The sequence below is a fragment of the Myiozetetes cayanensis genome, unplaced genomic scaffold, assembly GCF_022539395.1.
Source record: "Myiozetetes cayanensis isolate MyiCay16 unplaced genomic scaffold, myiCay2020 scf3, whole genome shotgun sequence".
NCBI classification, from domain to species: Eukaryota; Metazoa; Chordata; class Aves; order Passeriformes; family Tyrannidae; genus Myiozetetes; species Myiozetetes cayanensis.
In genome coordinates, this window is record NW_026087521.1 from 42,329,467 (window position 1) to 42,356,489 (window position 27,023).

Here is a 27,023-nt window from a genome sequence, read left to right on the forward strand (position 1 = left end):
TTGTCTTCATTTTCATGATGTGTAAGCCAAAAAGAATCATATTAAAGGTAAGTAGAAACTCCTCCCAATCACACTGACATTTTCTACTTTTCACACAGAATTGGGTAAATTATTTAGTGTTTGATTCTCCAGATCTCTGATGTAAGTTTTGCATGAGACAATAATGGAAATTATTGTTTATCATCTCTAAATTCGTACTCCTCACAAGCAAACACTGTATATTGGTATTGATAGTAGTCTACGTATGATATGTATACATGAAAGGCTGGGAGAAAATGTGTATTTTACTTTAAAAGTTTCAATTCCTTTAGATGTTTCTAATCTCTGTGGATGAATTTTCTAAGAAGCTCCATTATTTCTTTCCATTGTCATTTTATTGAAGTATTTCTCTGAATGCATGAGTATATTAATTTCATTTCCTTTTTGAAAGCTTCAACTCAAAAAGTAGTAATTTCCTTTTCATTCCAATATGTAATCTTGAGACAAGTTTACAATTGTACACTGTTCTAGAAAATCTGTCTGGTTGAAGCTGCATTAGTTTTAATGTTTTGGGGTTTTTTTCAGTTTAGTGAAGTCAATATCAATTTTAATGTTAGTTATATGCCAGTGAGGAGATATTAACCCTATTGAAGGACTTTCCTGCTAATATGGTTATGAAAAACAAGGATTTTCTGAAAGCATATTAGTGTGAGACTTATAATTACTTCAGGAATTCACATAACTGTGTAAAGACAATCATACTACAGATCAAGAGGATAAAAACATGTCCAAAAGTTGCAATTAAATACACTGAAAAGCTATAATAAGAAAGATCTGGGATATCCCTCAGTTCTTCACTTCAAGGCTTCTCAGATGTATAAAGTTGATAAACATTTATTTTAAAATAATCTTAAGTATCTTCTGGATTTCCCTGAAAACCAGTTTCTGAAAGCAAATCATATTCATTTTGCTTTTCTTTCTTCTTTGCTTGATCTAACTAACATGTTTCTTACTGAGAATGATCGAGAGCTTGCAGACTGCAGTACATTTTACACTCAACACAATGCATTCTGAGTTAAATTGCTATTTGAGCAGTTCTTCACACACAAATTAACTTGTCTCTGAAGCCATACATTTTGTCTTAGCTAAATTCCATACCGGAGACAATCTCTTGCATCCAGCCTCCTCTTTTTGTGCTATTTTGTTTGTTTGCTTTTTTGTTTATTTGACATTTCACTAAATAGAATTTTAGTTTAAAAAGAAGTTAAATTTTTTTGATTCATGGATTCTTGAATCATAGATATAAGGCTTTTCAGTAATAGAATGCTGTCATTAATTAGGTGTCTATATAATCAGATGTATTTTTGCATCATGTTTTTCCCTTTATCTTCAGGTTATGAATTTCTTCTAGTGATCTACTTATACATTCATTTTTTGCAGTATTTTGTATCACAGCCAAAAGCACTTTTCTGGGGTTATTTTTTGTGCTGAAATCCCTTCTGTATTACATGAAAGGACAACAAAATGCACACTAACTAGCATTTTGGATTGTTTAGGATTTTCTCCATCTCAATGGTGTGTTAAAAGAAAGAAAGAAAAGAAAAAACCAAAAAGACCAAGCTGTAACACAGGTATCTAAACCAGAGGTACTTCGAGGCACTTTATCTGTTAATGTTTACCATGATACAAATATATACATATATATATATATAAATGTATGTATATATTTCCAGTTATATTTCATATATATACATACACGTAATATATATGTTTTATATTTGCATATGTATTTTTAACTCTGTTTAATTACAGATTAGAAATAATTTTTCACAGTATATATTATATATATGTATGTGTGTTACCCATATATGTATGTGTTTGTGTATATGTATTTTCCATTATAGGAAATGTTTTTCAAAGTCACTGGTGAACCAGGCACATACTCACACATTGTAATGAACCAGCTGGACTTTAAATGGCTTCATCTATATAGACATCTTAATTTTTGTTACAACACAGGGGATGGTTGCTAGTAAAAATTCCAGTTCACGAGAAATTGCCTCATTCTCCCTGGACAGAGGATGAAATTAAGGAGTTCCTGCCAAGACCCAGATTCAATGAGCACCTCTGCAGCACTCAGAGAAACTCATAGGCTTCCACCAGATATTTCATTTTAAAAAAACGTGTACTGTCAATAATTGTATTAGCTACACGAGAGAGAGTTTATCAGGACCATAAAAGAAAAATAAAAAAGCAATAATATGACTAAAGCAGTCCTAAGTTGTGCTGTACTTAACCTTTTCTAAGATAGTCCCTCTACTGCATGCAGTCTATGATAAATTAAATTCTTGTTCAGTTTTTTTGCTTTTGGAAAATGAAAATTAACTGAAACCCAATGTCTAGTGGCATACTTGTACTTTATGAGTACTGTTTTCAAAAGTGTTCATGGCTTGCCTCCCTCAATCACTGTATACAAAATTGAGAATTTATACAAATCTCTGTGTCTGTCAGCTAGTCCTAATAATTATACATTGAAGTGCCTCATCTTGCACACAGAAGCTCCAGAGTTTGTGATCTGACATACTCTCTGTGTGGGGAAAGATTTAAATATCCATACAGAGTTTTCAGGTTCCAGATGGAAAGCCCTAAGGATTTTACTGTCCTGTCAACATCCATTCCTGAAAGCCCAGGGGCCTGGACCATGACTGAATGTGGGATTTAAGCTGGAAAAACAACTGCACTAGTTACATTTTATCTTTCAAATGTTCATGAAGTTGTAAAAGGTAAGTCACAGTGACTTCACTTTGGGTGTGGTATTTGGTGGTGCTGTATCTGGATCTATATCATGACTTTATTGCCATTTGATAAAGTGAATAAGAACAACATCAGCATCTTGTGACCAGTTCTTGCATTATTTGCAGTTCCTCATTAAACATGTAGTTTGTACACTCTGCAGCACTGGTAGCCTTTCAGTTGATCAAGAATGAGGTTTCATGCACAGAAAAAATCTTGGATCACAGTTTTATTGTTCTCATTGTTCTATTTGCATGAGTGTGTTATCTAATGAGACTATATCCCAGCTTAAAAACACATATTTCCTTTGCAATACGCAAGCAACAAAACAGAAATTTTAAAGAAGGGATTATTCACATATTATCCCTGATTTGGGGGAGAAAAGGAAAGAACATCAAATATTACATCCTAGAACAAATTTTCAACTAAAATATTTAAATAAACATCTCTCTCTCTCTCTCCCTCTCTCTCTCTATCATCTATTTATTTATGTAATCTATTTATTTATTTATCTATCTATATAGATAGATATAAACAATATATAAGAATGAAAAGTTGCCATGGTTTTGTCGTGAAAATAGGATTTTGTTCTATTCTCTAACAATAACTTTTTATGATCCACTTTATATTCCTCTACTGTCACATGGATAAAAGTCACTATTTTCATTTTACTTTTATTTTTAAAGTAATTCTGAAATTAAAGATAATGCTACAGTTCCTTTTTATTAAGCCTTCACAAACATTTTAACGTTTGTGTTTGGTATTGCATTCATGCTTCAAGATACTCTGAAAAAAGATATAATCAGAATGTATCAAGGAAAGATTTCACATTGAAGCCTTAACTCTAGAGTAAATCCTTGGCACATCTGGTAATTGTGTAAACATCATCTGGTAACATAATAACATATTCTTCTATCTAAGTGTGTTGTCAGTGTAGGCTGAATGGCTTTCATCCACTCTGGAAATTATATGTGATGTTGACGCTCTACACTTCTACAATATTTTTCCTTTCTGTCATGTACTAACACTCATATGGACAATAAACAAACATTTTTTAGAAAAAATTTACATTTTTAGCACTAGATTAAGATATGTATGACTGTGATAAACCTTGTATAAAGTAACATTTAGTTGTAGACCAGATAATTTAGATATTCATAAGGGTACTAAATTGTGGCTAAAGTATGTGAGAAATTTTGTCTTAATTAATATAAAAATGTTCTGCAGTGCTCATGTGAAACATGCTTGTTCTGCCATGAACTGTAAGCCATGCTGTTCATTTTCTATAATATAATACAAGGTTCATATAAGTTCACTATAAAGAATATAAAACAGGAATTATGAACCTCTCATCTTTGCTTTTTTTTTTTTTTTTTGAAATTTGTAGAAAATTTCACATGTATATTGGAGAAGAGATATAAGAAGCTTATAAGAAGGATGTATTAAGTGAATGATGCTTTTATTGAGGCTGTAAAAGATGTAGAATCCTGGAAACTTCATAGATTTTAACCACGTTGTGCAAATTTTTGGGACTTTTGTTTTGGCAGTGAAAAAGAATTTCAAGGAATAATAGATTAATGCAAAATGTAGAAGACAAAAATATTTTAGACTAGTTTTTAATTATTATTTAAAATATCAAGCAAACAAAGCTAATCCATTGTTTAGGAAGGAAATTTTAATAGTTGTTTATATAAATGTTGAAGTATTCTCCTTTTCTCTCTTTTTCTGCTTTGAGGTAAAAGTGAAGCTTCAACCATATGACTGAATTTACGGTTTTTTCACTGGGGTTTTTTTTGGCCTAGAAGTAATTTTTCAATTTGATTAAGTATTTTTACACAGTCTTATAAACAATTGAACTGGCAAAGTTCAAGTCAATCTTGTCTTTGAGATAATTGTATTAAGGACTGTAGATTTTGTAACCTCTGATTTTAAGAAAGCTGAGATGTTGTGCTAAAGAACAAACACATTGATCTGCACATCACCTTTGTCTTCAATTAGATGACTTTTCTCTTAATTATTTGTGACTGTTCTTCAAACATTATCCAGTTTTAATGAGCACAAATAGCATATTTTTTCTTGTTTATATCCTAAAGTCAAGCCTGAAAAATTTGTACTGAAGCTCTAAAAAGAATATTTCAGATATTTACAAGTCCTGTATAAATACCTGAATGGTTCTAAATGAACTGTTCTGCTCTACTTGGATAGCATCTGGAAATAAATCAGGTCTTTAGGGAAAGGTGGACAAACAAACATCAAGGAAAACTAAATCTATATTATATGTAGATAAGAAAAGGGATTTGTGCAGATGATACATCCAGTTTCTTATTGGTGGAGTTTAGTTTTATATTCTTTTATATAAAATTGAAACATTTACTTTGATTACAGATAATGCTTTAAGTTAAATCAATAGCCATACAAACAATGGAAGTCTTTATGAAGATACTGTCAATATACAGCTGGAGCCTCTGTACTAATGTCTCTAGAACTCACCAATATCTAACTAATTGCCATAACATGTGGGCCGTTCCCTGTATTTGATGACTAGTTTGGATATTTTCATACAACTCAATATCTTGTGATAAAATATTTAGAGACAATTTAATGTTTTAAGGTAAGGAGGGCTTTAAACTAGGAATGGTGGGGGAGAGGGAGTGTTTAGCAACCCTGTGTGGGAGAGAGAGGACTGATGAGCAAAAGTCTGAAATTATGTGAATGAAAGGGAATGTAAAATCAACAAAATAGAGATTAAGAACGGTCACCTGCAACGTTTGCACTTAAGCAAGAAAGTGCCCACAACTCACCATTATGGAAAATGAACCAAGCAGACTGCCTCAGGGAAATTAGCAGAATGCAGTGCCTCCCTAAAAACTTTCCCCTCCATGAAAGATGGATGAGACCACACCTGGAGCATATTTCACAAAATATACACTGCATTAATTTTAAATATGCAACATAAAATAGAAATAAAAGCTATTAAAGGTTTTCTTATAATATTAGGCAGACCACTCTCAGTCATAAATAAGCACGTGATATTAATTCATAATTAGAACAAATAGATATTAAAGACCTGAAATTGCACAAACCATTAAATCTACCTTTCGTAGCATTTAAAGAGCAAACAAACAAAAAAATTAATGAAACTATTTATTCTGTGTCTAGTGCAAAGTAATAGTTCTTTAGTGAAAAATATAATAAAGTCACTTGATTACATAAGTATTAGAAACATAGCTTTTCTTTCCTACTGACTGCTTTTATTTCTAGATTTTTTATGAAGATACAGCCATTGAATTACAGTTGAGCTTATTTGTGAAGATGTAAGAATCTGAAATAAAATTTCTCCTTACATGTTCCCTTCCTGTATAACCTAGCCATTTTGCTTTTACTGGCTTCTAAGCTCAGGCAACTTTCAAGGTTTTGGGATTTTTTTAAATGATCACTTCCTTTAGAGCATTATATTATATTACATTTGACATATTAACATATTAAATTGTGTTCTCTTTAAAACTGGCTGCATTTGAAACTTTAGTAAATGGTCTTCTTTCATGTGAAGAAGAGAGAAGAAAGAGTGTTCTAAACTGTGAGCTCATGGAGCATAAAATTTTCATTATCTGAGTGATAAAAGCCTAATCATCGCAATTCTGTATTTTTATGTTATTCTACAACTTCATATATACAAACTATTTATAGAACACTCTCAAAGATTAGTTAATAATAAGTTTTCATTTACGCAGGTCTCATATATGATAGTGACTTTTGAAAACCAGATTTCTTCGGAGTATTTGAAACTAAAATTATTCATTTTCTAAAAACACAACACTACAGGTAAGGAAAAGCAATAAACACTGTTTCATTTAAAATAATGGAATAAAAACTTTTCATTTGAAATTTAGAATAAATTTTGGAGAAAGATATATTATAATAAAAAAACTTGAAAAATAACATTAAACCAAAAACAAATAAAACGCAGAATAAAAACAACAACACAAGCCCACAACAACAACAAAAAAACCCCAACCCTTAACATACTTGAGTTTTCCCCTCCAAAATTTCTGTACCTCATTATTAATTAGCAATACAGAAGTAGTAAATACCATGCTTATTTATATTTTTGATTGAACACATTTTAAATGTACACCAGAACTTAACCATTCTTTTTTAAGACTTTAAGACTAGACTAAGAATCAAGTGAAATGATTCTCCTTGCTCCTCTGAGCAGCCACATGAAAGACTGTTGCACTGTAGGTTCCAGAGCTCCAGTTCTACAAGACAAATCTCATTCACAGGAAACTCTTTTCAGTAAGACAGTGCTAGAAAAAACAGCAGAATTAAATTAAACATAGGGATATTAGTAGAATCATAGAATTATCTGGGTTCCAAAACCAGAACTTTCATTTGCTTCCCACCCCCCTGCCATGGGCAAGAATGCCATTCCCTAGACTGGGCTGCTCAAAGCCTCATCCAACCTGGCCTTCCAGAAATGGAACAACTTCTCTGAATGTATTCCTAGTGTTCTTGTCAGGTAGAAATTGCTGGAATAACCTACACTGATAAAAACCCTCTTGAAGTGGATGATGTGTCAAGTAGAGTTTGTTGTGGGTCTAGTTCTGTTAAATATTTTAATAAATTACTTCCATAATGTAATAAGAAATATCCCATTTTCAGACAACTCGAAACAGTGGAGGTCATCAAGTATACACTAGGACAAACATACATAGACATTAGAATGTTTTTTATTTGAGATACCTGCATTTACACACAAATTATGTAAGTGGACTTCTATATCTGACACAGAAATAATCAACTGTATAAATACAAGCTGGCAAATTACTTCTTTGTCTTTAGCGATTTCTGAAGATGATATAGAGCTGTATGAAGCGTGGAGTGGAACAGGAAAACATGTGAAAAGAATTATTTTACTTTGGTTATGACTGGAAAGGCATGAAGCCTAGCTTTTTGGAACCACTGTCTAAAATACTACGAACTAAATAGAAAGAGGTTAGAGAAAAGTAATAGGAAAAAATAAATCCTTCACCTCCAAATTATGTGATGAAAAGCTGATCTGATTTGCCCTCTTACCAGAAAACTGTGAGAAGATAAAATAGTTTTCAAACACACCATAGGCCAAGGAGAGGAAAAAACTTGGCCTTCTCTATAACTGAGATTAATAGAACAAGAACTAATGTGCTGGATTAAAAAGGTTCAGAAAATGAAAAACCCAAAAAAATCAAACAAAACCCAAGAAGAAGGATATTGAAGTATACTAATAGTCAGTTCCTTAGAACAGATTAGATAAAAGTAGAATATTCCTGGCAGCTAATACTGACCTTAGGTAGAAAACTTGTTATATCAGCTGCTAAAGTATTTTTTGAGAGATATTGTTCTCTTTCTGTGAGGAAATGTAAGGTTGTTCTTATTTAAAAAAAACATTCCAAGTAGCTATTCCCTTTAAAACTGCTACAGAGAGGTGCAGAAGCTGGCACAGACAAAATGTTCTTGTAATCTTAAAATGTTTCATCATTTTACCATTTGATGGTCACTAGCTCTTCATTGTTTGCTAGCGACTAACCAATGTAATACATCAGAAAATTACCACCTTTAGCTCTAAGAGAACTTGTCAATCACAATGCACAAAGCCCAGCCAGTTAGACTTCGATCAACGTACAAGTATTGTAGATTCTAGAGCTCAGCTTCTTTTTGAACACTGTGCTGGGCTATTTTGATTTGGTTCGGTGATGGGATTTTAATTTGTTCATTTATTCATTCACTTGGATTTTATTTATTTTAGGGCTTTTTATTTCTCGAGTGGTTGGTTTTTTTTTTATATTTCTTTCTAATTTACAAGTTTGTTTCCCCGCTCTAATCAAAATGAAATTTTTGCAAGTTCAAATGTCAGGTCACTTGGAAGCCCCATTTTCATGTCACATTGATAAGCCTTATTGTTTTAAATACAAGATGACATTTCTAAACTAAGTTCAATGACTACAAAATTCTATGTACATATTAATATAAAAACTCTGAAAAATCTAATGCTGTTTTTCTGCTGGAGTTTTATCTAGTGCTAAAACATTGCTAAAACTTACTTTATTAAACAAGTCATGACTTGAGTAGGATTCAGTTTTATCAACTATTTAAAATGAATGCAGATTTCAATTATCTATTTCTTTGCAAAAAACTTTTTGTCCTTTTCAGAGCTAAGTGTAAATAGAATTCAGAAATTAGAATAATAGGGGAAGAACTTTTGTAAACTAAAATGAGAAAGCATAATATGAACATAACACATTTCAAGGATCAGACAAATATTTTTCTAAATAAGTATTACTATTGAACAAGTAATTTCTATTTAAATTAAAATAATAATGAGAACTTCCCCGGTGCCAACCCTTCAACAACTTCAAAATCATTGTGGGCAAGAGATGATGATGGTGGTAGTGGTCTTTGTTTTTAAGTAATCAGAGAAGCATACCATTACAGCTATGTTAACATCTGAATTTCTTATTTACTTGCACAGAATATTTCACAATTAATATCTCCTCCACTTCTCAGATTCCATTTTCACCAATATATCTTGACAAAATACGAATGATTCTGAAGACAACTGAAAGACTGTGAAGTAACAACTGATTATAAAAAAGTGTTTAATGTTATTTTTAGACTTTCAGTAAATATTCAAGTCAACCAAAAGTAGTATGGTTTTGTCTGAGACAGGAATTTCCAGTAATGTATATGTGTAGTGGCTTATTGAATATATTATTTGCTATTCTGAGCCAGTAGCATATTTACTATTCTGAATCAGTAACACATGAAGAAATATATTAATACCCAAAACAAATGAAATTTTTAATTACCTTTTTTTTTTCTGTAAAAACAATCTTGACTTAAACAATAGTCATAATATAAAACTGTGAAACTGTAGACTGTTTTTAGACTATTAGAATGGTTAGAGTTTCAGAAAAGGCCACTTAATCAAATCTTGAAGCAAACTATATTTGTTTGACAAACAGTTGGGAAAAAAAATACACAGAAACAAGCAAACAAACACCAAAAAAACAACCAACAAAACAAAAACCTACCAACCAAACAAAAAGCCCCAACCAACTTATTTGTGGTGTATTCCTGTGTTAAATATTTTTGTTATTTATGGTTTTTACAGAAGGAGCAATTCTCACTTCTTTCCCATTCCGCTTCCTGCCTCACTCCTGCCATGCAGTGTTGCCTCCTCGTTTCTGCTATTAAAGTGACCCCTCTGAGATCTGAGTATACAGGAAATCTTTTATTTCTTTTTCCCCCTTATGGTGTGATCTAAGCTTACTAGGCAGAATTAATTCATGAAGGGATCAGACAAGCACATTATTGAGCAATGGAGTTGGAAGTAATATACAGCTGAGAATAGGAGAGGAAGCAAGGAAAAAGGATTAGTTTATCCAGTGAGTTGTTGTATTTACTCAGCTGATTTCTTCTACTATGCAATCAGCTCATTTTTGGTTTTATATATGTATGTATATATGTATAGGCTGGTTTTATACTTCATATTAATGGAAATTGTATCTTGAAATCAAGGTGGGGGGGAAAGCAGCATTTCAGAACAATTAGTATGTTGTTGCTTTTACAGGTATTTAATCTGCAACAAGAAAGAAAAGACACCAAGGGAACTTTAAAAAATATTTTATATTTTTTAATTTTTTAAAAAATAAATTATTTTAAAAATATTTTATATTTTTTAAGGGGCATTATTTTTTTTAAGAAAGAAAAAAGGATGTTTTATTCTTGCATATTTTAAAAACTTTTATAATGCACCACCAGGAAACCTTCCATTTCCTCAGTAGGCAAAAAGTACCTGTTGATGATCTGCAAGTCACCTCTTTCCTAAGAGAAGCTTAAACATCTTGATTTCTTCCCTCTTTGTACAGCTCCACATAATGGACTAGGAAATACACAGTTCCACAGAATTCCAGCCTGGCTTATAGAATCTGAGAGTACACAGTCAACTGTAACAGCAACAGAATATTAAAAATGAGCGAAAAAATATTAAAAGACAGAACAGGGAACCAAATTTGTCACAATTATGGAGATGCAAACCGAAGACAGAATGTTTCTTTTTCAGACTAGAAAGCTGAAAAAATTGCTGTTAGACAATTATGCTGGTAGTTATTTTACCACATTCAGGATTTAGTAAACTTAGCCTTATTTAGGCAAAAACCCTTCTAATATATCAGAAATTATTCAGTTACAATTTACCCATTACATTTCACCCTGCCTTTGTAATTTCCAGCACAGTGTCAGCCATTAAACTAATTGTACAATCTGCCAATTCACCCATATGCAATAGTTAAAGGCCAGGAAGATCCTATTCTTTTTCATAGTCACAGAAATTAATAGCACTACCCTATTCTCTGCATTTTTGAAGAAGAAAAACAATCATAATCTACTTTCTAGATTTTTTTTTTTCTTCTACATAGATATTTTCCCTTGATGTTCTCTCCTCTTGGAGAGGTATTAGTTTTTAGTTACTATCTGCAATAGGAGTATCTATACACATACTCTCTAAGAAATACACTCTAAAAAACCAAGTTTCTCTGATCATTTAGTCTTTAACTTTTTTCATCCTTAGGAATGTTTCTGTTACTGCCTTTGTCTACTGTCAGTTTTTCCATTACCTCTTCAGTCTGGCAGTCTAAGATATGAAATTCTAGTGTTCAAGGGTGTAGTACTCTAGCAAGAAGAGTACTTGAGCATACCATAAGCATGACCATGTAACTCCAGGGATAAAAAAAAAAAAATAGAAAAAAACCCCACAACTTGCAGATTTGGGCTTATTCAGATATTCTTTTTAAAAATATTTTTTTTCTGGAAATTATTTTACCGTAGGATGACATTCAGCCTATCAAAAAATCAACTGAGAGTGAATTGAATATGCAATAACTTTTTTCCATAACAAAAGTTATAAAGAAAGCTCCTGTTGATAGGCAACTATTTGTACAGAGTAATACTGTTCTTTGCAAGCTGAGTGTTAGATGTATTTTCCTCTGCTCATTGAGTGCAGTTTCCTGCCACTAAATAACTGAGCTTAATTTCTCAATGTCAAACCATTGCTGTTTCCTGCATTTCATGCCAGCTATCAAAGCAGACAATTTGTTTTGCAGAAACTGTGTACAATATTTTACTGAAAGAGCAAATTTCTTATTCTTACTACCAGTGAATATAAATATATAAATATATACATATTAAAAGTAACTATTTCTCTCTTTAGTCAACATTTGTTAATTAGGAAATATATTTTTGATAACATTTCTTTTTCTCTCTGATACATTTTTAATAATATTTAGTCTCTTTTGTCTAGTGATCATTACTCCAAGACATGTTTGCCCCCCTAGTAATTTGTAAGTGTTGCTATGGTAAAGTTCACATTTATTGGTTGTTCTAATGGGATGAAGTCTCTACAAACTACTCTCAGATTCTTACAGCCAAAGAACCATGTTCAGAAATAAGAGATTTTAGGATCATTTCACTTCCATGAAAAAATCTTGTAAGACAATTCCATAATACAACATCCTAGTTCGCAATTGTTAAAATCTAAAGATGATCTACAAAACACAGAGAAATAAGTCTTTAAACAATTTTCACTGAGTTCTGGCTTATTATATGTCTCCTTATATATTAAGTAAACAACCTAAGAACTAAAAACTACTGAATTAACACTACTAGTACTTTAAGATTTGAAACGAGATTAGATACTGATCTCATAATAATTCAGATTTTCCATTTGTTCTTATGCAGATTTTTTACAGTATTTCCATAATTTATTAGCATTAAAATTTTATTATTAAGTTGCAGAATTTTTTTAAATAGCAGATATTATCAGAAGTATTAAAAAGGAGTTTTCTTTTACATAAGGAGTTTTAGGTTGGGAGATTGCATCTGCACCCAAACTGTATTCAGTAACTGTAGCAAATTCCCTCTAAGCTCTACACCTGAACCAGATGAAAGACTGTATCAGGAGATGAACCTTTTCAGATTGCAATAGTCTATGATGGTCATCTGCATTTTAACCAGATATAAAGGATTTATTCCTGAAATACATCAAGAAACACTATTTTCCCCTCCTGAAATGCATCAGAGAGTTTATAGTCAATCGAGTAAAATATGTTGCACACTTTTGCTTTGTATATCTTCCTTTCTATGTATACAATAATAGACGAATATAGGTGTCAATGATTTTATTAGCAACTGTATATAAGCCTATCAAAATAGAAAGTAGAAAGTGATTTCATACATCAAATCCTCTTTGTTAAGAATTTAACTCCAGAACTCAACAAACAAGACGAATTTATTTTTACAATAGATATATTATTTTATGCAAAATACAGTGCAATGCAATACCATCAGATACATAAAACAGATCATGTATAGTCAGAGACTAAGAAAACTGCATGATTCAAAGTTACAAACCCTTGTCATGTTTTTTCTTGTGACCAGAGAGAGCATGAATTGGAATTAGTTTCGTCAGGTACAAAGATTGAATAGCAAAATCCCTCACCTGAATAAGTATGTTTCATGTTCCTTACAACGAAGTACCAGACTGATATTACCAAAATATTCTTATACTGACAATTATGTCAGGAAAATTGTTTTCTCTGCTGAATTATAATCACTTTTTTTTTTTAATTTTATTCATACACTAATAGTAAATCAAGTGTAAGTGAAATTCAATGGACTAGAAACAACTGCTTGTCAGTAGACTGCTGACAGAGACTTTTTAAATTCAATTACTGGAGAAAATAAATTTTTAACAATACTAAGAATGTATTTACAAATGCTGTCATCTGAAGAATGAGATAGGAAAGGTTTCGGAAAAGTAATACAGAGCAGAAACACGTCTCGATCACCTCATTAGAAAAGTCCCTGCGTTGGTGGCCACAACCACTAGAAGCTGAATAACTAATGATACCTAATAAAACTAAATCTATGCTTGGTTCCTAAGTGATCCTCACCTTTTCTTCATGCACTAAATTATTTTTCACATTTTAACTTATTCTCTTTATCTGAACCACAAATGTATGTAATGACATCTTTTTAGCTTATGGGTACAGTTTTCACAGAAGTTATTAACATGTGCTTCAAAAAGGTATAAAGGTATAGTGCAATAATTAATTTACAGTAATCTGGATGGAATAACTAGCATCATCATAATATTAGACCTGTGGTTACAATTTGCTAATACTTTGGTACAGTAGGGGTAAGGTTTTTTTCTCCAGAGACTTTTCTGACTTTCAATTTCTTGATGTTAATATTAATGCACAATTAGCACTTTTATTTTTCAAGTTTTAGTGTTTCATTATGATGATTTTCACTTTGTTTATGAGACTCAGACAACAGCTTCTTTGGTCACATTCCCTTAAGTTCCAAGTATGAATTCTGTTTCCAAAAAGTATTTATTACAGACACACAATAGAATTATAGAAGAGTTTGGATTGGAAGGCACCTTAAGAGACCTTCTAGTCCAACCCACCTGCCATGGGCAGGGACATCTTTCACTAGATCTCATTGCTTAAATCCTCCTCCACTTCCAGGGATAGGACATCTACAACTTCTCTGGGCAACCTGTTTCAGTGTCTCATTACCCTCATCATAAAAAATTTCTTTAGTATGCCCAAACTAAACCTACCCTCTTTCAGTGAAAAATATTTTCCCTTGTCTTATCAGTACAGGAGCTGGTTAAATTCTTTCTGCACCTTTCTTATAATCCTCCCTCTCTATATTGAAAGGCTGTGATAAGGTCCCCCTTAAGGCTTTTCTTCTACAGGCAGAACAATCCCAACTCTCTTAGCCTGTCTTCATAGGACAGGAGTTCCAGACCCTCTTGAAAATGTCCATGACTTTCTTGTACTGGGGATCCAGTACAAGAGAAAATCTTCACTTAATAAGTAATAATCCCTGGAATATGTAACCAGCACTGAAAGCTCTTCTTACTGCAATCATCAGAAGCAAAAAGGGTAATTTTTAAAATATTCATAACTTTCTTTCTCCTTGAGGCATTATCTGACCCAAAAATATGTAAAGGATGAAAAATGTCTCTCTTAGAGATAAAAGAAATGTTGATTTACATAGTATTCATTTAATTCAGTTAAATTAATTTTTTAAGCAAGCATTTTGCATATTATATTTAGTGTAAAGGAATGATTAAATAGATATGCTTTCTCTAACCTGTCTAGCAAAATAGTAAAATAGGTATACTGAAACTGGTTTTACTGAGGCTTATTTCACATAAGACATTCAGCATCATGTAAATGACCTTGTTTTGACAAGACAGCTTTGTTGCCCTTGTGCTTAATTAACTCTTTCTATTTCACTTGATAATTTCAGCTAAGGTTGCCCAGGTTTTGTTTTCTGCTTTAGGAAAAAACAAACAAACAAACAAACAAACAACTAAGATCCCAAAACAAGGAAAAAATTCAGAGAACTATATTTGCTTAAGTTGTAAATCCACAAATGAAGCAGATTTTTTAGACCTCTTTTCATTTGCCATCCCATCACACTTAGATTTGAAAACTTGAATTCTTGCTTTAGTGATACCAAGTTATAAAGAGAACAATTTATTTGCTATTCCAACTCTCTACTTCCTCTATGTAGGTGTTTTGTTGTTTGGGTTTTCTTTAACTTATGACTTAGAGACTACTACGAACAAATTAAGCAAAGCAATATATTTTAAAAGAGATTTCAGAGCCCCTCCCATTGAAGATGTCAGTCTTCATAATATTAATACTTAATATTAATAATGCATAATATTAATAATATTAATAAATACATATAATAATAATTAATAATAATAATGTCTACTAAATACAGAGGTTTTCTTACAGTGATTTGCTTTAATGTTTCATTTTTCTCTTACCTTTTAATCTTGCCAAATCTAACAGCTCTTTGAAGGGCTTGACAGTAAGCGTCAAGGTCACACAATGAAATTCAAGCTGCAGCTGTTTCACTAAAAAGAATCTGTAGAAAAAAAAGAAATTTATGTAAATCTTTCAACATACTTTCCCCCCCTCTTTCTTTTTACACAATGGTTCACATTACAAAATCATTTTATTGTGTACAAAATAACTAAACTTGGTCAGGATAACATTCCTTATCTGATGTTAACATGGGTTGATCCACACACTGTGAATGAGTAATTCATGAGGACAAAAACTTTTCAGAGAGTAAACGGATATTCTAGGGATAGAACTATACAATTTGCATTCCTTACATGTGGTGACTGTTCTGGGAGAATTCATACACATAGGCTCATTGTCTCAGTGGAGCAGTGACATTTCCATATGCAAAAGCACAAGGCAAAATTTAAATGATCTGGTTTTCTAACTAGAATAGAGAAGAACAATAGTTGTATATTATTACTGGTTTCTTGTCTATGTAATGAAGTGTTTTAGTGGTCTAGATGACACTTGCAAACACTTGCATGTTTTGATTTTGCATTTTGAATGATAAGAGAATGATGGAATTATGGTTCTGAATTATGAATGGTTTAGGTTGGAAGAGACCTTTAAAAATCTTCTAGTTATTTCTTGGCAAATTGCCAATTTTTACTCTCTTTTCAAGAAAAGAAGTGAAATTTGAAGTTGGTTTTGTGAACAAAAAATGCTTTTGTTCTATAGCAGGGAAGGACCTAGATCGTGGAATCACAAAGTAATCACAGAAAGTTATGAATTAAGCTACCCTTAATCGCTTCTCATCTATTAGTAATTGCCTTTCCAGTAAAACAAGGCACCTTAAGTTAAATATGTCATGCAAACATATTATATATACAACCATACAGAACCCATGAAACACTGTCTTCTCTTTAATAAATGTTTTCTTAATTGCAGGATTTGAAAACTATTTCTATTGAAAAATAGGGGCATAATGCATAAAACAATCTCATTCCATAAGATGACAAGTCATTCAGGGAGAAATGTATTTATTTTCTATCAGCTCAAATCAAGCAAAAATGTTTAGCTGAAATATTATGGCTCAGGCTGCTACCCCCAGTGATAGGATACATCAGGTTTTCATTTTTCTTTTGGGTACTCTTTATACTGACAAACCTGAATTTTTAATAGATATAAAAATGTATTACTAAATATATATCAAAACTATTCCTGTAAATAGAATTTTTAGAGGAAATGTCACTTCAGAATTTTTTTTTTTTATGAGACAAATATATACATGCAAACAATAGAACAAAATCCATGAAGAGAAGTGCTATAAAAAAATTTACTGAATGGTCTAGGACTACAGTCAGTCTATCCTGTTCTCTGTGACCAAGTGCTCTAGTTTGACATTTAAAGTCTTGTTAGGATTTTTGGTGTGCATAGCAAGACACAGCTTTAGAAAAAGGTCTCAAAACTTGTAAAGAACATGTAAGAGATAATGTATAAATTCCAAGTTTCTAAGTGAAGACAAAGCCAAAACAAAACCAGTATAGGAGTGTCTCAAAAAAAGCCTGTACATGTACCAGTACTAATTCAAGCTTATTCGTAAAAGAAAGATTTCCCCTCTAGAACAATTGGTTATATATAAGTTCAAGATTTACGACTGAAATGAAACTATGATTCTTTCTGCATGAAGTTGCATTAAGAACTCTCCGTGTTCTTGAAAATATCTCTCTCTGTATGTATGTCTGTATAAAAAAAATAACAAACCAGCTTAGGTAAATTTATCACTGTGTAACTTTATCTTCTCAACTTTGAGAAAAATAACTCCATATTCTTTGACTTAGAGTATGAAGCTTCCAATGAAAGGATTCAAATGTTGGATTTGGGTCTTTTTGAGGCACTTAGGACAACATATGTATTAGAAATTCACACTATATACAATATTTATTGGATATGCAAAAAAAAGACACACTAATATCTTAAAGCAACTCAGAAGTTATAACAAACAGACAAACCAAAAACCACTGAAAGCTACCTTGCCACTTTCTTTGTAGTTGAGTATTGTGAGTGAAAGTTTAGTACTTATAAAGTCAGAGATTACACTGAAGAAAAATCTTTGAAAATCTTAGACTGACTCTACTACTGACTGTAAAAATTTTTAGGAGTCTAAGGAAAGAAAATATATGTTGGAATGAAAAAAATTGTATAAGTGAAGTACAGTCATCAATCGATTAATATTAGGAAAAAATTTTCTCTCTACAAAATAATTGATAGGAAAAAGTAGTTTCTGGAAATAGGTTTGCTCAGACTACCTGTAAGTTTAGGGAAATACATAATATAGCATCTACTAGGCCAAGTACTCTTGCAAGAGATGTACATTAGCAACTCAACCAGAACTGCAGAGAGGATAATGCTAATATTGATGTTCTTTATTTATAATATCTACCTGTCAATCATATATTAAAAAATTCTACTTATCCAATAGTGAACGATCGTCTGAAAATAGGATGTTTGATACTAAAATGGTATTCAGAAATAAGCAAGTCAAAGAAGAAAACGGATTGTTTATATCAATGCATGCACATAATAAGAAGGTTTTTTTGTTGCTGTCACTGAACCACTGCTCATCTGGAGACATGATTGCCAGCCACCTGGTTCAGTAATATAGAGGCATATGGTAGAGTTATTAGTACTGGCCCAAAGTAATTGCAGTAAACATATCCCAAATTTGAAAATAAATTGATAAATATTCATTAAAAATGTAAATAAATGTGTTCTGTTATAAATTATATTCTATAAACACAAATGCTTTCAGCACCAAATCAAAACCTTCTGAACGCTAAGAGTTCACTACAGTTTTGGGAGTTAAGCATCTATGACTTCAAGTGATATCCAAAAAAATTAAATGGAAAGGAAAGCAGCAAAATGAAAATATAACATCATACTGATCAACATTCAAATACAAAATTTGGCTAAGGTCTGAATTAGCATAGCCACTTTGCAATGCAGCTATAAATCTTAATGTGGTCTTAAGTAACAAGCCAAAATTAATGAATGTATTAGAATTGAAATGGCAGACATTGCAATCCTACTGATCAGAAAAGAAAAATCCAGAACTAAATAACAGTTAAAAACCCCAAACAACTCAGCTGTCTCTTATAACTTATTCCATTCAAAAATCCCATTCTGCATTTGTCATTCAGTGCATGTGTGCATTTTATCGATAAAAGTTCCCACAAACAAGCAATTTTATTGAAAATGGTTGTAACTTTTGAGAAGTCAGACTTAATCATTTAAGACTGCACATGAGTGTCTATAGCATCCAGAGAAAGGACAATATTTATGACATTAATGTTTCCAGTAGAAGTAATTGCACTTTAAATGAAATTTCTTGTGTCAATTACAAGTGTCCAAAGAATTCACTATAAAAATAAAGGCTACTTCCAAAATCAAGATATTACAAAAAATTCAGGCATTGATTTCTTGTGGAAAGCTTTGTAACTCATTTTTGAATCATTATTAATACAATTTTGCAATCAAATTTATTTACTGTTGAAAAAAGTGTTATAATTAAAACTCTTAATAGTGTCTTTATCCCCTAAGTTTCTTGTACCTTAAAATATAACTAGAAACTTTAAAAAACTGAACTCTAAGATGTTTCAAGGTCAATGAGTTATGCTTTAGTGGAGTATTTATTTTTATGTAAGTATGCAAGCCCAATTAGTTTATAGCATAACCAGTATTCTGCTCTTAAACAGTACTTATATTATGCTTCTACTTGGTTTTGATTTCTATACTTGAAGAAGTAAAATTTTCTTTGATTCCTACCAACAATTTTAGTTGCAAGGAGACATGGGAGGTTACAATATGGGATGTGGATTCCCTATTGAGTGACAGAAACTGAAAAATCCTTTTAAAAAGATTACAATCAATTAACTTCTTCAGGAAACCAAAGCTGAAGACAAATGGAACTGTGACTATAAGAAAGGCTTTCTACAAGTGTCAAATAATGGAAAAGATATGTTCTAACACTCCACTTGTTGACTTGTTAAGATTATAAGGTGAGAGTTATGGACAAATAAACTTAGAAAATACTGAAAGATATTATTATATTATTATATGTAATTGTAATAAGTTTTTGGCTGACAGCAGTTCCTGATACTGCAAAGAACATCTAGATTTTACAGATACAATTTTCAGCTGTGCTTTAATAATGGAGTCAACTAGTCTAAGAAAATAATAAGTAAAATTATGCATCAAGGGGGAGAGAAGTATAAATGTGATCAGTCTAGGCAGTGCAGATAAAATGCCAGTAAAGATTATGAGCTAACTGGAGGTTTTAAATATTTCTTTGTAATTATTTGATTTTGGTCCAAATGAAATGAAGCATTATTTTCCTCTCAAATTTCCCATGATGAAAAATATCCTAACTTTTTCCAATTGCTCTTTCTTCTAGGTCTTCCGAAAACAACAGGTCTTCCAGGTTAAAGTATAGCTCTGCAGCAAGAACCACTGGAAGGATTATCATTTTTCCTTCTGTATAGATTGGTGCCAGCTCAAGTTGCAAAAGCAGGCATACCAAGGAGTAAGGTATGAACACATGATGGGAGGGTGTAGAAGAGCTAGGCAGACTCTCCTCAACAACACCCAATGGCAGGACAACAAACATTAGGTACAAACTGAACGCATTGAAGTGTGAGAAGAGACTTAATTGTGAGTGGTCAAACACTGGAATATGTTACCCAGAAAGCCTGTGTTGTCTCCATCATTGGAGATATTTGAAACCTGATATTTGAAGCCATGAAGAACCTGCTCTCTAGTTGACTCTGATACGAGCAGTAGGGTTGGACTAGATGATGCCCAAAGATCACTGCCAACCTCAGCTATTCTGTGATTTCATGGAACAAACCTAGAAGCTCTATAACATGTTCAAGTCATCCAAATTGTGGACCTTGTATCCCAGGTTATTATGCTCCCAGGGAGGCAGTTACAGTATGCCATGATCAGGATTCAGTTGCTACAAACAAGGTCTGCAGTGTTTCCATGACTACTGGATCCAGGGCATAGTTTTCCCACATGGTTTATTCCAATCAGGACCTCAGAAACACTGAGATTTGCAGCAATGCACCCAGTGGTCCAGGAAGAGTGGCCTGTCTAAATACTATGCTGAATCCAAGTACTCCACAAATCATTTTGAGTGAAATCTTTCAAAGATGCAACCTAGCCAAATCAAACCCCATCCTAAACTGCTGCAGCTTAATTACTTAATTTTAGTTTAAACTCTAATTGAAATAACGGCTAATAAGGTTGGGGTGTGATTTGGCAAATAAAGACAAAGGAGGAATAAGGCCAGACCATACTTTTTGTAAAACTAGTCAAACTGATAAATATTAAAAAAAAACCCAAAAAACCAACAACTCTTCTTCCAACCACCTGCTCTATCCATTAAAGAGTACTTTAGTACTTAAGGACATGTATCTTATGATATACATAGGTGAAATGATTTGTTTGATTTATGCTGTCACGCTTGTCTTCAGGAGCCAAAACAAATGTCCAGTATAAGAGTTTCTAAACCATATAAACAGGCAAACCTCTGTTAAAGAGAAAAATGCATCATAACCTTTTATGTTCACTACAAAAAACATATATGTTTCACAGAAGTCTATGTGAATGGGTGTGCTCATATATAACCTGTATTTTCTTGTGTAATGTTTGTGTAAGAAATGCATCTTCATGGAGGAGATAATTTAGTTTTCAAACTAGGTAACTGAAAATATCGAGGTCGTATTATCCTAAATTATACCTGTTTAATGGCCAAACTGCTTGTAACTGACTAGCAATACAGAGTTCTAGATTTTACTTTCAACTCTTCCCTTTCTAATCTGTCCTGATTCCTCTTTTTCTTGTTAGTGTAACTGCTTAACTTTACATATTTCAGTGAAAGATAACTTAGTCTAATAAGCCCATTACAGGCTCATTAATGCCAGACCTCCAAGGAAAGATATGTATCACTTGTCTTTCATCATTCTCCTCTCAGTTTCTTTCTAATTTTTCTCCCTCAAAACTCTTCTGTAAAGATCAGAGACAGTATGAGTACTTTATTCATTTGCCATCTGTCCAGTGACCCCTACCATCTTTTCTACACTTGCTTTCCCAACTCTACTACAGGTCAGCTTTATATTCTATTCTTCACTTATCTTGGAGATATTCTTTTGTTTCATGAGAAGTCCTCAGATAAAATATTTAACTTCCGTTAAATATTTCTAATCAACCCATAACTTCCCCATTGTTAAAACTATGTCAATTTTGCCACTCTAATTTTAATAAGATTTTGAGCCTCAGCTTCCTCCTAAATACAGTTCTCTCTGATTCTGGGAAAATATTTTGAGATTTCCTACAAACAGAAAAATTGGTAAAAATCTTCCTTTGAATTCTTTACAAATTATTCACAGCTCTTCCTATCACACTGTAGCACAACAAATATTGCAGGTAGATATTTTGGCATCAAAACACCAATCTGTCTGTTCTTAACGTAGGTTATGTCAAGTGTATGAAAATCTTAATATGGTTCACAAAAAAAAGAGGTCGCTGAAAATCCCAAAATAAAGATGCTGTAGTTATAATACATTTGCATACATAAATGACCTGTGCACCCTGAGAACAGGTGGACTTTCTCCCTTTTGTGGTTAAGATAAAAGTGCTTAGAGAAGCACAATGACATCTTATCTCACTCTAATCTGAAATTATTGTAGGCTGAAATGACTGAGTTCCTTTGTCAATTCATGGTCACAATCACAGAATCACAGAATTTTTAGGGTTGGAAGGGACCTCTGGAGATCATCTAGTCCAATTCCACTGCCAAGGTGGAGGCACTTACAATATATTACACAGGACCTAATCCAGGTGGGTTTTGAATGCCTCTGGCAATGGAGACTCCACTACTTCCCTGGGCAGCCTGTTCCAGTACTCTACCCCCTTCAATGTGAAGAATTTCTTCCTCATATTGAGGTGAAACTTCTTGTGTTTTAGTTTATGGTCATCACTTCTCGTCCTATTGCTGGGCACCACTGAAAAGAGTCCAGCAGCATCTTCTTGAAACCTTCCTTTGAGATATTGATATACATTAATGAGATCCCCTCTCAGTCTTCCCTTCTCTAGGTAAAACAGGCCCAGCTCCTGCAGTGTCTCCTCATGGGAGAGATGCTCCAGAACACTCATGATCTTTGTGGTCCTCCATTGGACCCTCTGTAGTATCTCCTTGTGTTTCTAGTACTGAGGAACCCAGAACTGGACACAGTAGTCCAGATATGGAGTATCACCACCCTCGACCTGCTGGCCATACTCTTCTCAATGCACCCCAGGATACCATTGGCCCTCTTGGATAAAAGGACGCACTACTGGCTCATGGTCAACTTGTTATCCACCAAGACTCCCAGGTCTTTCTCCAGAGAACTGCTCTCTAGCATGTCAGCTGCCAACCTGTACTGACATTTGGGGTTATTCCTCCCCAGGTGCAGTACCCTGCACTTGCTCTTATTGAATTTCACTAGGTTTCTCTCACCCAACTTTCCAGCCTACCAAAGTCCCACTGAATGACAGCACAACCTTCAGCTGTAACAGCCACCCCCTTCCCCCACCCAGTTTTGTATCATAAGCAAAGTTACTGAGGGTACATACTGTCTCTTCCATCCAAGTAAGTGAAAAAGAAGTGGAATAAGGTTGGACCCGGTGTTAATCCCTTGGAAACCCCACTGACTGCAGGCCTCCAAGTGGATTCTATGCTGAAGTGTATTCTGAGCACTACATACAGCCACATTATTTATTTTCTTCTGATCTCTTTATGTCATATTAACTTTATATACAAAAGGATGGTCCTATAATTCAGCTTGGAGCTCAGTATTATCTTAATTTCAATGTATTTTTACATCTTAAGCTCCCTTAAATGATACACAATATAAAACCTTTCCAAATGGAACCCAGAGAGTAAGGCTGATAAAAGGTATTCATTTGTCAAAAACTGTACTTCAGCCATCAGCATATCATCAGAGATGACAATACTTTTTTAGTAGAGGCTCTCAGAAACTCTAGATGCTCATTAGAGATGCAGTGTTGAATGACAACTGTATAAAGAAAGAAAAAGGTCACCTCATTGTTAATTGGTTGTCCACATTGTGTCAGCAATTCTAACATACCTTTCAACAAACAAATCGCCAGCCAGCAAAGTAAAACATCTATCTATACTCACACTCTTGATTAGCTGTATTAGATTATTAAATTACATTAAAATATAATATAAAGATGCAAATCAAAACAAGAAATAAAAATTATGTACATAGAATAATAAATTTTTTCAGTTTGTATATATGAAGTCTTTTGAAACTTTAAAAATTAACCTTAGAAGAACATATGAAAATCTTTTACTGAAAAGGGAGAACTTAAGAGATGTAATTTATAAAAGAAATAGTGAAATAAGTTTTAACAAAATTAGGGAAAAATCATGTTACCTACCACAGTAGAAGACTGAATTTGATATTAAAGAAGAGTCCTTCAGTACATCACTATTCTGACATTTGTTAAACAGTTTGATTTGTTTTGTAAGCAAACAAAAGACAAAGGGCCTCACCAGAAAAATTTGACATCTTATGTCCTAAAACACTGATAACTCTGGGTGGGTCTTAGAACTGGGGCATATGGTTCAAAAGAGTTCTTACAATATGATTCTTCACTGTAATGCAAAACCAGAAAAAAATCTCTTCCCTACCAAGTGCTTGTGTTACCATCTAGTGCATGTATTACACTAGTGCAATACTTTTGCACCAAAGCAATTTCACTAATTGCTAAGTCCTGGGAAACAACTTGAGTTCAGACATTTCAATTTTTTTTAATCTCTGATTCATTATCTCTCTAAGGTTTAACTCCTTTTTTCCAGGAGTTAAATATTGTCTTAATTTTACCATTACTATACAAGAAGGACTTAAATACTTAAAGAGCAGAAAAAAATATTGCTTGAATTAAGTGATTAGATTCAAGTAGCAATTTTTAAGTATCATTATGAAGAAGAATAAAAGAAAATAAAGGGAAAAAAATTCAACTTCTTTAGAAGAACTTAGGTCATCAAAAATATAAATATTCAGTAAGGTGGTTTTTCCCCTCACTGAGTTACCTGAGGAGATCTATTCAATAAGGATCTTCATATAAAGAATTTTAAATATCCTTTGAAGAAAGTCAGTCATGCATACTTGACAAGCTCTTGTCATCCAACAACAAGTGAACAGGATGCTTTATGCATAAACATTGGCATATAATGAAAATAGATTGTTGAAATACCATGATGAAAAAATTCCATTATCCTAGAAATCTATATGGTAGTGTAATGAAACAAGTAAACAAAACCTTAAGCAGTTATTTTTGTAAACATCAATTACAGAACACAGACTATTTAACAAAACAATAACTAAAAAGGAAAGACTAAAGAATCCATGCCATTCACTTTGCTACATAACCTGTGAGATGTGAAATTAGAGAAAATGGGACATAACAAAAACCAATGATACCAGAACAAAACTAGATTCAGTGATGTTTCTGGGAAAACTAAAAAGGATATCAAGTTGTTAAACGACTGAGTGTTCATATCTTAACTCTTAGATAAACTTTAATAATTATTTCAATACTAGTTAAATATTCATCACTTGAAAAATTTGTTTGCTCATGTCTTCATGTCCTAAATTATATGAAAGGCAGATTTTTCTATTTTTAGAAATCAAAACAAATCTAAAAGTCTTTGGAAGAACTCTAAATTTCATGCTCTGAATAATATCAAAAGTCCTTCTGTTTTTAGAATAAGCATATATACTAGATAAGGATAAATTCTTGTCATTCAAATCCCCATAAATATATAAGGTTATAACCTTAATATTGCTATTTTTTTATTCAAAATCAAGACCCAGACATATTTAATTTTTCAGGTTTTCATGTTTCTGGAAACATTTCACATTTTAAACCACTCCAAGAGCAGGTAAAGGAAAAAAAATCCAAAAAACCAGAAGACAAAAACAACCAAAAATATGTCCTTTAACATGTAAATGTGTATCATTCTTTTTTAAGTGACAAAATTAAAAATTACTAAAGGTTTTATCTATGTATAATTATATACATTTATCTTAACATTTGTATGTAGAAGAATATACATATAAAAAGATCAGCTAAACAGAGTAATGTTTAAAAAGATTGTGAAAAGAAGCAAAAGTTTGATTTTTCATCAAATTCTTGTTATCTATATGTGACTTCTTCCTAACAAAAATATTATTAATGAAGGCTTCTTCTTGTAATGTTTAGAATAATTTCAAAGCTGTGAAGCTTCATAAACTCAAAGTTACTGCTAGATTACCAGTAGCTGACACCTCTTATAGATATTTCTTTTTTGTGTGTTGACTTTTTGGATAGTCTGTCTTCAGTGTTTTAATTAAAGTCAGTTATGAATACACTGTGAATAAAGTGAGTCATATCATATCTGAAGTTTGAATGAATTGACCCTTAAAACTTTGATAAAACCCATATCACAATTTGAGTAGTTCTCACAGTTTATTAAATCCTGGATTTCTGTCAAAAATCCTAGAGCTGATAAGTTGAGGGGGTGCAGGTTAATCATAAAGCTGAAACCAGAAATGTAGTTCCAAATAGCAGACAGGGTTGAGCCATTCCATCATCTGCATCTGGTAAAGAGAGAGGCACTCTTTGAAAGTCTTTCAAAACAATGCAATCTTGTCCATGTGAATCCACTTTACAGGACATTAGAAATCCAAAACTGCAGTTTGTGGCAATAAGAAGTAGGTATGGATTCCCCTCATGGTTCTACAGACCATTTCCCACGTGAACTGTTCAGACAGGACACTTGAAGGACAATTCACTGAGTAGTGATGACCATGCTCAATGCTCAATACAGAGTATAGCAAAGACCTGCCTTAAGGAGCCAGGTATGGTGAAGACCTAGTTTAAGCTGCTGAGATTATAGAAGAAAAAAGAAGATAGACATCAGTTTGTGAGTCATGAGAAGGTCACTACGAAGAAAGAATGGTTTGGGTAGTGTCAGGAGGATTTAACAGTTTTTTCAAAGATCTCAACTAAACCTATGCATGCACAAAATGGAAGACTACTCTAAAGACTCAGTTCAGGCTACAGCTGCTTTTCACAGATCTGTAGCTCCTTTTCCTTAAAACAAGACAAAACCACGCCCTTATTTCATAAGTGTCTAAACCCTAATCTTAAACCTCTTCAAATGTCTTAAAACTTTAGCATTGTTCTTGATATGTGAAACCACTGAAACAGCAGTCCTCAGGTACTAGA

General features: G+C 32.7%; 1 protein-coding gene across 6 annotated transcripts in view; it reads right to left on the reverse strand.

Annotated features, from left to right (window-relative positions):
- MGAT4C (MGAT4 family member C) overlaps positions 1-27,023 on the reverse strand; it is a 368,163-nt gene that overhangs the window by 255,670 nt on the left and 85,470 nt on the right. For all 6 annotated transcript variants that reach the window (XR_007629994.1, XM_050324305.1, XM_050324302.1 and 3 more), the window contains one exon: positions 15,662-15,762. The gene's annotated coding sequence lies outside the window, so the exon portion shown is untranslated. The remainder of the gene's footprint in view (positions 1-15,661; positions 15,763-27,023) is intronic.